Genomic DNA, 13426 nt, shown 5'->3' on the forward strand with positions numbered 1-13426 from the left:
GTATAAGGGACTCTCAAGAGTCTTCTCCAACACCACAGTTCAAAAGCATCGATTCTTCGGCGGTCAGCCTTCTTCACAGTCCAACTCTCTCATCCATACATGACCATGGGAAAAACCATTGCCTTGACTAGACGGACCTTGGTTGGCAAAGTAATGTCTCTGCTTTTTAATATACTATCAAGGTTGGTCATAACTTTCCTTCCAAGGAGCAAGCGTCTTTTAATTTCATGGCTGCAATCAGCATCTGCAGTGATTTTGGAGCCCAAAAAAACAAAGTCTGACACTGTTTCCACTGTTTTTCCATCTATTTCCCATGAAGTGATGGGACCAGATGCCATGATCTTTGTTTTCTGAATGTTGAGCTTCAAGCCAACCTTTTCACTCTCCTCTTTCACTTTCAACAAGAGGCTTTTGAGTTCCTCTTCACTTTCTGCCATAAGGGTAGTGTCATCTGCATATCTGAGGTTATTGATATTTCTCCCGGCAATCTTGATTCCAGCTTGTGCTTCTTCCAGCCCAGCGTTCCTCATGATGTACTCTGCATATAAGTTAAATAAGCAAGGTGACAATATACAACCTTGACGTACACCTTTTCCTATTTGGAACCAGTCTGTTGTTCCATGTCCAGTTCTAACAGTTGCTTCCTGACCTGCATACAGGTTTCTCAAGAGGCAGGTCAGGTGGTCTGGGATTCCCATAGCGTGGCCGAGCGGTCTAAGGCGCTGGATTAAGGCTCCAGTCTCTTCGGGGGCGTGGGTTCGAATCCCACCGCTGCCAGGTTGGTTTTGAAACCACGTGGATCAAGCAGTCTATATGATTAGCTAATAAAAAAAGAAGCCAAGAGTATACAATGTGGAAAGAATAGTCTCTTCAATAAACGGTGCTAGGAAAACTGGACAACCATATGCAAAAGAATGAAATGGACACCTATCTTACACCTTTCATTTTTTAAAGATAGCTTCACTATATATATATTAAATCCTTGATTGACAAACATTTTCTTTCAGCATTTTTAATATTCCCTCCCACTGCCTTCTGTCTCCCACTTCTTTTTTCAGCTTTATTGTGATATAATTGACAAATATGTTCCCATTTCTGATTAAAAAATTATCTGCTAATTTTATCAAGGATCCTTTATGTGTGATGTCACTTCTCTTGCTTGCTTTCAAGACTCCCTTTTAGTCTTCAGGTTTTGATAGTTTGATTATTATTTGTCTAAGTACGGATCCCTTTGAGTTTATCATACTTGGAGTTCATTGAGCTTCTTGTATAGGTCAATATTTATCATCAAATTTGGAAAGTTTTCAGCAATCACTTCTTCAAATGTTTCTTCTGTCCCTTCCTCTAGTCTCTCCTTCTGAGACTTGAATTATGCATATTTGTTTGCTTGACATATCTTTAAGTTCACTGATTCTTTATTCAGCTAACTCAAATCTGCTGTTGAACCTCTCTAGTAATTTTTTCATTTCAGTTATTGTAATTTTCAACTCTAAAATTTCTTTGGGTTCTTTTCTATAATTCTATCTCCTTGATATTCTATATTTGGTCAAATACTACTCTCATACTTTAGTTTTTTAGATGAGGTTTCCTTTAGTTCCTCATATTTAAAATAACTGATTTAAATGCTATTTAGTAAGTAAATGTGTGAACTTCTTCAAGGACAGTGTCTTACTGTCCTTTCCCTTCTATATGGATCACATATTTTTTGTTTCTTTGCATGTTGAAAAGGACATTTTAAATAATGTAATGTGTCTACTCTAGAACTCAGATTCTCTCCACTTCTCAGGATTTATTTTTGCTGCTATTTGTTGCTGCTTGTTTTTTAGCAACTTTCCTGAACTAATAATAATGTTAAAGTCTGTATTCATTATCATATGTGAAGTCTCTGTTTAATTAACTTAAGGGTTTGGTTTATGGTTGTACATAGATTTCTTCAAATGGCTGGAACCAATAATTCTCCCCATCTTTGTCAAGAGTCTCTGTGTGTATTTGGGGGCATGACTCAACACTCAGGAATTTGACAGCTCTGCCTTAGCCGAAAGCCAGAAGCTTAGAGTTTTCTCAGATCTATGCACAGCTTTGTGTATGTGCATAAGACTATGCATGAATGTGGCCTTCTAGATTCACAGGAATATAGCAGAGCTTTTCAAAACCTCTAATGGAGATAACATTCTCCAACTTTCCCTTTTGGGTTTTCTGTTTGTTTGTTTTTTGATCAGCTTGTTGTTTGCTCCACTGCTATCATCATCTCAGGGAGCTGTGATACTAAACCATCACCACTGATTGTTTTTTATAAATGCCTTTTTGTTGCCCTGGTAAAGCGCTAAGTCACATCAAATAAAGAAAACTCTTACAAATGGGGAGCCATTAGACAGGTGAAATTGAAGCAATGACAGTTCTCTGGGAATGGGTCTTTGGACGTGTTCCCACCCCATTCTGCCCCTCCAAAGGCTATTAGTCTGCTGGCTTTCACCTTTGTTGTGGGCTGTTGCTTTCCAAGGCTACTACACAGTTGGGAGGGGGATGGAAATACAGCAAGTTAAAACGCCACAAAGCTTGCTGCTAGCAAGATTCCAATGTTTCCCCTTCAAAATATTTTTAAATGTTTTAGATTTCAAACCAAGCACATCTGCAAGACAGATATGGCCCAGGAGCTATTGATTTTCCACCTCTGTCTTATGCCATTTAAATGCAGAAATCTTTATTAGAAAGAGTAAACTCCAAGTCAGTATTTCCAATAGCTCTGTCTCAACTAATGACTCCTGTAAAAGTTCACCTAGCCCAGCAACAAGCTGCAAGTGGGGTGACACCCAACAGAGATTCTGAAGGGACCACATGACCAGATTTGTCTGTAGGGAGGCCCCTTTGGCAGCAAAGTCAGTTCTGCCCACACAGGGAGAGACCCTGGGGGGTTCAGGCTCTTGTCCAGGTAAAAGGTGTCAAGGATATGATCCAGAGAAGTAGTCAGGGAGATGAATAGCACAGACCCAAGGCATCCTCCAAAGCTGTAGCTTTCAATTATTGCAGGGATTTTTTTGTTGTTGTTCATTTGTTTTTGCCTATCCCCCGGGAATTTTGAAACTGATATATGTTTCAAAGACACTTGAATTATTTTATCTTATATTTCTATTACTGTAAGGGATACAATTTGTATATTGTAAACATTGACAGTTTGAAACAAACATATTACAATACTCCTTTTAAACACATCTGATAGAATTTAAATACCTTACAATTTGATGCTATTATCTATTTTTAAATACATTTGAAAAAATAAAGAAAATATATTTGAACCTAGGATTCCCTCATAGCTCAGTCAGTAAAGAATCTGCCTGCAATTCAGCGGACCCGGGTTTGATTCCTAGGTCAGGAAGATCCCCTGGAGAAGAAAATGGCAACCCGCTCCAGTATTCTTGCCTGGAAAATCCCATGGACAGAGGAGCCCAGTGGGCTACAATCCATGGGGTTACAAGAGTCGGACATGACTCAGTGACTAAACCACCACCAGCACTTTAATAGCTGGAAATTTATGTGTTCCTTTTTTTCCTTGAATTGCATTTCCATTTCCCATTTCCACCACTGAATTTTCTTCTAATGTATTTTCATGGCTGAAAGTCTATTACTGATTACTTTATCACACTCCCATTTATATGTATAAAAATGAAATACAGACTTAAAATATTTCCTGTGATTACAAGGCCCTAATAATTGCTAATAATGCTTATCTTTAGGTAATTATTATAATTATTAATAGCATGTAATTGATGGCAATAATACGAATATTATAAATTTGGATAATTAAAGCACGTGAAAAGCAAAATTTTATGGTAAACGTGTTGCCTAATGAGATGGATGAGATATTTGTAGAAATCAGTTCATGCATACAAAGATGAACATTACTTATTTTTCAGTTTTTATAAATTTAAGTCTTGAGAAACTATCCTCTTAAATAAGAACAGAGTTGTGCTATGGCGATGTCTCTCTGTTCTCTGAACTCCTTCCTAGTTATTTGTCCAAAAGCTGCATATACAGACATTCTCTGTACATTTTTCCCAGTTTTTCTGTAAGTCTAAAGTTATTTCTAAATTGAAAAAAATTTAATTCCTACTCAAGCCTAGCCTCAGAGAACTCAGCCACCAGACCAAAGGCCTGAAGTAAAGGGCCATAGTGCACTTGTGCAGAGTGCTAAAAGGCCTCAGTATAGCCCAAGTCACTTGTAAAGGTATGTGTGGCTTTGTGGCAGCTGATACCCGTTTGAATCACTCCAGTTCTCTGCTCTCCTCCCGCAACTGCAATCAAAATGCATGACCACCTTTCCTACCTACTTCATCAGCACCTCCAGACAATGCCCACCCTCTGCCTGGGCATAAGTAAGGGTGGTCTATCTTCTGACCCAGGCTCTTGGGAGGAGAGAGGAGTCAATACTGCTACACTGATTGTAACGGTCAATTTTTTGTATCAACTAGACTAGGCTATGGGATACCCAGATAGCTTATAAAATATTATTTCTGGGTGGTCTGATACTGTTTCAAGAAGAGATTAGCACTGAATCAGGCAACTGAGCAAAGCAAATCACCCTCCCCAGTATAGATGGGCAATGTCCAATTTATTGAAGGTCCAAAATGTAGAGGGATGCTCTGCTGGAGCTGAGATACCCATCTCTGCCCTTGGACTCCAGTGCTCCTGGTTCTCAGACTTTCAGACTCAGATTGGAATTCACATCATCAGCTCCACACTCCTCCCCAGTTCTCAGGCTTCAGCCTTGGACTGAATTACACTACCAACTCCTGGATCTCCAGCTTGCAGACAGCAGATTGTGGGTGGCCCTTCTGGGCCTCCATAACCACATAAGCCAATAACTCTCCATATATATATATATATATATATATATATACTGTTGGTTCTGTTTCCCTGAAGAACCTTGTTCGTGAAGGCACACAGCAATCTTTTAAAGGTAACCCTGATTGAGAATTCTTTGGCAACAATACCTCTAATGCTTCTTACTTCTTGGTGTAATACTCAAAAGCCTGATCTGACATTTATGTCTCTGCATAAGCTGCCCCCAGTGTAGGCATCTCAGAGCGGATAACTTTCCATGCCAAGTAACAGTCATGCTGACATCTTTCAACCCCATGGCTAAGGATTCTCACACTCGGGTCTCAGGCCCTCTTCCCCAACTTTTTGCCTCCTCAATCAGCTATTACCTCTATCATCCACTCCATCTTTCCACATGGAGCTGTGCCTCTAAAAAGCTAGTTAAATTGCTGGGATTCCAGCTCATCGGAAGCTTGTACCTATTTTCCTCATTCGTTTCTTCTCTCTCTTAGCTACAGCTTGGAGCAACTAATGAAAGGTTCTTCCTAATCACTTCCAGCCTTCCCTCCTGGGCGACACATGGCATCTTTAAATTCTATTCTCCTTGTAAACCCTCGGAGTGGTAAACAGTATCAACAGAGATGCTATACATCCTGTCGGCAAAGGCTGAACATAACTTAATTTTACATATAAAATTTTAATTCAAAACTGATGGATCAGAAACCATTTCCAACATTCCCAACTTCTCTTAAGATTCTGTTTTCTTTCTAAAATCCATTCCATCGACCCTCAATTCAGTTACACACTTTCTTCCCAGAATTCATTAAATCATTCTTCCACTTTCATTTCTTTTCTCATTTTCCCCTCTCAGTCTTCCTCTCCAATTTTGAGATTTTTGTTTTCTTTTCACCACCCACTGAAATAACTTCAGTTCTGTGAAGCATTGTTCTTTCCAGAATTACTAAATCATGCTTCCACTTTTGCTTCTTTCCTCCATTTTCCCCTCCTGCTCCCACTCTGATGGCATAGGTTTGTTGACCTTGGATCTGCTTGTGCTTTAAATCTTCAGGAGATTGGAGAGGAGCCTTGCCTATTCCTTCCCCACTCACCTCTGCCACGTGTTTAGTGATCAGACTGCATTTGGTGACAGCTCAGACACTGCTGTGTGGCCTTTCTCGATGCTGTTTATATGTCTGTTTGTTCTTAGGTTGCTTAATAGGGGCCCCTTGCCAATATAGTTTAGAAGGGGGCTGCCTGGACATCTGATCTTTGTGTCATCCTGCCTCTCGTCTACTCTTCTCTCACTGGAAAGCAACTCACAGTTTTTATCCCAGTTCCCACAAGCTCTATCCTTTCCACACCACCCTCCATCTTATCACCATGTGTCTCACTCCTGTAAGCCCTGTTCAAGATCCAGCTCCATCTGGCTTGACACTGTTTGACAACAACCATTTCCCCAAATGAACCAGTCAGGGCTTCTGTGTACACCAGGCACTCTCGAGCTTCCATGGCAACTTGAACATGTGGATTTTTAGCTTCAAAAATGGTCTTAAGCACCTTCTGCCATATTTGCTGTCTCTCCCCTAATACAGAACTACAGAGCCCACAAATATGCTGGCCATGCACAACTGAGTCTCTGGCAGTGGAGAATGATAACTCAGTGTCCGACATGTGAGCACTGGACTGGGACTCAGAGGAAAGATCCAGTGCAAGTCCCAGATCCTACTTCCCAGGCAAGTAAAATCGTGCTCCAAATATCACTGTCTTAATTTTTTCAAATGGGATGACAATAAATCTTATGCTTAACTCACAAGGCTCAAATGAGAAGTAAATGAGATGTGATAATATATGTTGGGAACACATGGCTGAAAATACTCTATAATGACAAGATACAATTGCCATTATCATATTGTTGTGAATAAGTAACTCTGTTGTCATCTATCCAATTCTAGTTTCTGATCTCAGGCTTGATCAGTGACAGAAAGGGACACTTAGAGGCACTGAGGACACTGAAGCCAGGAGAAGGCATGGTTGAGACAGATAAAGACGCTGTCATCACTGCCAAACATCTCAAATATTTCATGCAACAGGAGTCAGATGTGCTCTTATCCCATGTTCTGTGCACAGGAGAACTGATTTCAGCTTGGCTTCCCTGGTGGATCAGAGGGTAAAGCATCTGCCTGCAATGTGGAAGAACTGGGTTCAATCCTTGAGTCAGGAAGATCCCCTGGAGAAGGAAATGGAAACCCACTCCAGTATTCTTGCCTGGAGAATCCCATGGATGGAGGAGCCTGGTAGGCTACAGTCCACGGGGTCGCAAAGAGTTGAACACGACTGAACGACTTCATTTTCACTTTCACCAGGAGATTGATTTCAGCTTAGATTAAGGACATGTTAACCGGAGAAGGGGATGACAGAGGATGAGATGGTTGGATGGCATCACTGACTCAATGGACATGAGTTTGAGTGAACTCCAGGAGTCGGTGATGGACAGGGAGGCCTGGTGTGCTGCAGTCCATGGGGTCGCAAAGAGTCAGACAAGACTGAGTGACTGAACTGAACTAAGGACATATTTGTAACAGTGGGACTGGTTTGCCTAAAATAGTGGTTCCACACAACAAGCAATGCCCAGGCCAATTCTGCTTTCCAGATGGCCTGCCATAAAAACAACTATCTGGACTTCCCTGGTGGCTCAGTGGTAAACAATCTGCCTGCCAAGGCAGGAGACACAGGTTCGTTCCCTGACCCAGGAAGATACCACGTGCTGCAGAACAACTAAGCCATGTGCCACAACTATTTAGCCTATGTTCTAGAGCCCAGGACTCAGAACTACTGCGCCTACATGCTGCAACCACTGAAGCCCGAGTGCTCTACAGCCCGTGCTCTGCAACAAGGGAAGACACCGCAATGAGAAGCCTGTGCACACCAACTAAAGATTAGCCCCCACTTGACTCAACTAGAGAAAAGCCCACATGTGCAATGAAGACCCACACAGTCAAAAACTAATTAATTAATTTTTTAAAAAACTATCTAAAAAAGAATAAATAAGCTATCTACCACAACTGCACATTCCCCAAAATATTTCATAAATATTATTCATTTTGCCCCCACCATGACTCCACACATAGGTATTATAATGCTCTCTATGAGCTGAGAATCAAACAGGTTATATAACTTTCCCAGAGCCACAAAGCAGAGCTGGGGCTGGAACTCATTCATATCTACCCACCTAGAAAGACCAGGCCTTCCCTACCACACTGCACTCCTCACAGATGTGCAGGGACAGAGGTCTACACTGAAGAAGGATGTCAGCTGTCCAGGCTACTTTAAGGCCACCCCAGCCCTAAGCTTCAAAGATCTTGTACCCCTTTTCCATGAGGTGAAGTTTCTTTTGACTGCCATTTTTTCCACGATTGTAGTTTATAGGACTTGTGCTTCAGAATTCTGAGAGTCATGAGGGTACACAGATAACCCAGGAATAGATAACCTCCTTGTCCACGATTTACAACTATTCATGGCCTGTCAGCCTTCCTTCCATACCCCCATAATCCCTGACACATTGTTCAGTTTGGAGAAGCATTCTCTTTCCCTGAGTAACACAGTTATTTTTTGTTCTTTTTCTTTGGAAAGTCTCTTTACTTCAAACTCCATCCCCCTCCCTTCCCAGTAAATGAAACCTAAAGATCATCTACAGTGAAGTGTCTTCACCAGGCTGTCATTAGTACAGGAGAGGGAGAGATAAGAGTAGTGATCAGGAACAGGGACTTGAAGCACGAGCGGTACCTAGCATTGTGTTAGGGGCTGTCTGTGTCTTATCCAGCTTAATGTTTCCCAAATCCCTATCTTGCTGCTAGTGAAGAAAGGGGCACTTGAAAATCTGCACAGAGATGTTTACAGCAGTTTTGTAACTACCAAAACCTGGAAGCAACCAAAGTGAGTGCATAGATAAACTATGGTACATCCAGATGATGGACTGTTATTCAGTGTTTAAAAAAAAAAAAAAGAGCTATCCAGACATGGGGAACCTAAAGTGACTATTACTAAACGAAACAGAACAATCTATAAAGTCTACATGCTATAGGATTCCGACGATATAACATTCTGGAATAGGCAAAATTACAGAGACAGTAGCAATAGTTAGAACCAGACATGGAACAACTGGTTCAAAATTGGGAAAAGAGCATGTCAAGGCTGTATATTGTTACCCTGCTTATTTAATTTCTATGCAGAGGACATCAAGCAAATGCCGGGCTGGATGAATCACAAGCTGGGATCAAGATTTCCAGGAGAAATATCAATAACCTCAGATATGCAGATGATATCACTCTAATGGCAGAAAGTGAAGAGGAACTAAAGGACCTTTTGATGAGGATGAAAGAGGAGAGTGAAAAAGCTGGCTTAAAACTCAACATTCAAAAAATTAAGATCATGGCATTCCGTCCCATCACTTAATGGCAAATAGATGGGGGAAAAGTGGAAACAGCAGCAGATTTTATTTTCTTGGGCTCCAAAATCAGTGAAACAGCAGCAAGTTTTATTTTCTTAGGTTCCAAAATCACTGTGGATAGTGACAGCAACCATGAAATTAAAAGACGCTTGCTCCTTGGAAGAAATGCTATGACCAACATAGACAGTGTATTAAAAAGCAGAGACATCACTTTGCCAACAAAGATCCATCTAGCCAAAGCTATAGCTTTTCCAGTAGTACTGCACGGATGTGAGAGTTGGACCATAAAGAAGGCTGAGCACCAAAGAATTGATGCTTTTAAACTGTGGTGCTGGAGAAGACTCTTGAGAGTCTCTTGGACTGCAAGATCAAACTAGTCGATCCTAAAGGAAATCAACCCTGAATATTCACTGGAAGGACTGATGCTGAAGCTGAAGCTCCAATACTTTGACCAACTGATGCAGAGTCAACTCACTGGAAAAGACCCTGATGCTGGGAAAAGATTGAGGGCAGAAGGAGAAGGGGGCGACAGAGGATGAGATGGTTGGAAAGCATCACTGACTCAATGGATATGAGTTTGAACGAACTCCAGGAGATAGCGAACGACAGGGAAGCCTGGCACACTGCAGTCAATGGGGTTGCAAAGAGTCGGAAATGACTTAGTAACTGAACAACAACAGAGATAGTAAACAGATCAGTAGTTGCCAGGTGAGGGAAAGAGAGAGAGAGATAGAGCACAGAGGGTTTTAGGGCAATGAAATTAACCAGTATGATATTACAATGATGGGTACATATCATTTTTGTCCAAACCCATTAAACATACCACACCAAGAGTGAACCCTAATGTAAACTACGGACCTTGGGTGATAAAGATGTCTCAGTGTTGGTTCATCAGTTATAACAAATGTACTAGCTGGGGAATGTTGATAGTAGGGAAGGCTGTGCCTGTGTGGAAGTAGATGGGGGAAAGGGAAATCTCTGAACTTACTTCTCAATTGTGCTGTGAACCTAAAACTACCCTTAAATGAAAGCTTATTTTTAAAAAGTTAGAAAGATACACTTGAAGAAGTTAGGTGACTTACCCAGGATCACAGGCCAGTGATTGGCAGGGTTAGAATCTAGAGTTCAGTCTTGTTTGGCTCCATTGCCTATGTTTGCTAATGAGTCCATGAAAACAAAGTGGCCCCTTACTTAGCTTTGCCTTTGAGTATTGTCATTGCATGGCCAGTCACACCACAAGCAGTTTCTCTTTTCCAGTCTCGAGACTGATTCTGTGCAGAGAACAAGGGGATCTTTCCATGAAGTGTCTCTCAGAGTGCCTATGTGACAGGCAAGAAGGGTCTAGCCTGACCCCACATGCAGAATGGAGCTGGCATTAGAGGCTGCCTGCTGATAATGTAAAAATTGAGGACGTTTGGGACTTAAAGAAAATGCCAGCTAATGAGAAACAGAAATTCAAACACTATAGCAGGTGCCATCTATATGTTGAGGAGAAGAGTTAGGAAGATTAACATCAAGGCCACAGCCAGATTAAGCCTGATTTGGGTCGGGGGAAGCATGGGCAGGGAGATCCTCACATTGGTCATATCAGGCAGCATCCCAGGGCAGGTATGACTGTGATCCTTGCTGCCAGAGCTGAATGAGGTCATACTCAGAAAAATCTGCACAATAGAGTCCACAGGCTTTCTCTTCTGAACAAAGAATTTCTTTGTAATCAGGATAATTTTATCCATCACCTCTTAAGGGTAAGACAGGAATGGTTTTCTTATACCACCAGAGGAAATTCTTCTCAGAAACTAGTTGCTTACTAGGGAAATTATTTTATTAAGTGTTCTGGATGAATATAATACTGATTTCAAACAACTATAGCTGAAGTCATCAACAATTACAATGGTTATTGTATGCACAAGAATCAGAGCCATATTTTATCACTAGGTAAAAACTATTTTTAAGGTATTTCATAAATCACTGGCAAGGTCAACCATACTAAACATTCCAGAACACACAGGGGAAATCTCTAGGGGCGTGCCCAGACCTCCAGGCTGCAGCGATTCATTGTTCTGACACTTCCTGCACCCTGCATGGAGCTGTCCCCGTCGTCAGCAAGTCTGCAGTCTACTCACTGCCCAGGCCCCACAGGTAGAGAAGGCACTGAGCTGCACGCCACCTGTCACTGCACCCTGACATCACCACTGGATTCACCCCTGCAGGCTCACTGCTGTCTTCACATAACAAATGGGGACAAAAGCAACCCATGGAGTAATGGTGAGTATAACTCTACATGGAGCATTTTGCACCCAGCCTGTCATATGGTTAGTGCTCAGCAGTGATCAGGAACAGGGACACAGTCGCAGTCACCAGGCCCAAATGCATTAAGCCATCTGTTCAGTATTAATGTTTGATTTGGTTCATGAATAAATAAATGAAGGTTGTTGCTGTTTAGTAGCTAAGTCGTGTTCAACATTTTTGCAACCCCATGGACTGCAGCCCACCAAGCTCCTCTGTCCATGGGATTTCCCAGGCAAGAATATTGGAGTGGGTTGCCATTTCCTTCCCAGCCCAGGGCTGAACCCAGGTCTCCTGCATTGGCAGGTGGATTCTTTACCCTGAGCCACCAGGGAAGCCCATAAATAATGAAACACACACTAGTGAAGTAATGCTCAAAATTCTCCAAGCCAGGCTTCAACAGTACATGAACCGTGAACTTCCAGATGTTCAAGCTGGATTTAGAAAAGGCAGAGGAACCAGATCAAATTGCCAACATCCACTGGATCATCAAAAAAGAATGAAAGTTCAAGAAAAATATCTACTTCTGCTTTACTGACTATGCCAAAGCCTTTGACTGTGTGGATCACAGCAAACTGTGGAAAATTCTTAAAGAGATGGGAATACCAGACAACTTGACCTGCCTATTAAGAAATTTGTATGCAGGTTGTTAAGCAACAGTTAGAACTGGACATGGAACAACAGACTGGTTCCAAATAGGAAAAGGAGTACGTCAAGGCTGTATATTGTCACCCTGCTTATTTAATTTATATGCAGAGTACATCATGAGGAATGTTGGGCTGGAAGAAGCACAAGCTGGAATCAAGATTGCTGGGAGAAATATCAATAACCTCCAATATGCAGATGACACCACCCTTATGGCAGAAAGTGAAGAGAAACTCAAAAGCCTCTTGATGAAAGTGAAAGAGGAGAGTGAAAAGTCTGGCTTAAAACTCAAAATTCAGAAAACTAAAATCACAGCATCTAGTCCCATCACTTCATAGCAAATAGATGGGGAAACAGTGGCAGACTTTATTTTTTGGGGCTCCAAAATCACTGCAGATGGTGACTCTAGGCATGAAATTAAGACACTTGCTCCTTGGAAGGAAACTTATGACCAACCTAGACAGCATATTAAAAAGCAGAGATATTACTTTGCCAACAAAGGTCCGTCTACTCAAAGCTATGGTTTTCCAGTAGTCATGTATGGATGTGAGAGTTGGACGATGAAGAAAGCTGAGCACCGAATTGATACTTTTGAACTGTGGTGTTGAAGAAGACTCTTGAGAGTCCCTTGGACTGCAAGGAGATCCAACCAGTCCATCCTGAAGAAAATCAGTCCTGAATAGTCAATGGAAGGACTGATGTTGAAGCTGAAACTCCAATACCCTGTCCACCTGATGAGAAGAACAGACTCACTGGAAAAGACCCTGATGCTGGTAAAGATTGAAGGTGGGAGGAGAAGGGGATGACAGAGGATGAAATGGTTGGATGGCATCACCGCCTCATTGGAAATGAGTTTGAGTAAGCTCCAGGAGTTGGTAATGGACAGGGAGGCCTGGCATGCTGCAGTCCATGGGGTTGCAAAGAGTCAGACACAACTGAGTGACTGAACTGAACTGAATATGTGGAGAAATCCCTATTTTTTGTAGATGAGGATATTGAGTCAGAAAAACTGTAGTGTATCTGAACTGTATTCATAAAAATCGAATGCCTCTCTTGAGACAGAGGTGGCCAAGAAGATGTAAGTGGAAGTCAAGAATAGAAATTCTAAGCAAGTGGATTAGAAGAGACTGACAAGTGGCCTGAGCCTCTCTTGTTCTCTTGTCTTTCCTCTTTCTAGGTGTGAGAATACAGATGTGATTGCTGGAGTTCTAGCAGCCATCACAGGCTCTCAAA

At 41.8% G+C, this 13426-nt stretch overlaps 1 non-coding gene across 1 annotated transcript; it reads left to right on the top strand.

Moving 5' to 3' along the window:
- The first annotated feature begins 687 nt into the window (after window positions 1–687).
- On the top strand, window positions 688–777 carry TRNAL-AAG (transfer RNA leucine (anticodon AAG)). Its single transcript has one exon. It is a non-coding gene; the product is annotated as a tRNA-Leu (tRNA).
- Window positions 778–13426: the final 12649 nt, after the last annotated feature.

Source organism: Moschus berezovskii, chromosome 12 (genome assembly GCF_049115385.1).
Source record: "Moschus berezovskii isolate FMDL1 chromosome 12, NW_MosBer_1.0, whole genome shotgun sequence".
NCBI classification, from domain to species: domain Eukaryota; kingdom Metazoa; phylum Chordata; class Mammalia; order Artiodactyla; family Moschidae; genus Moschus; species Moschus berezovskii.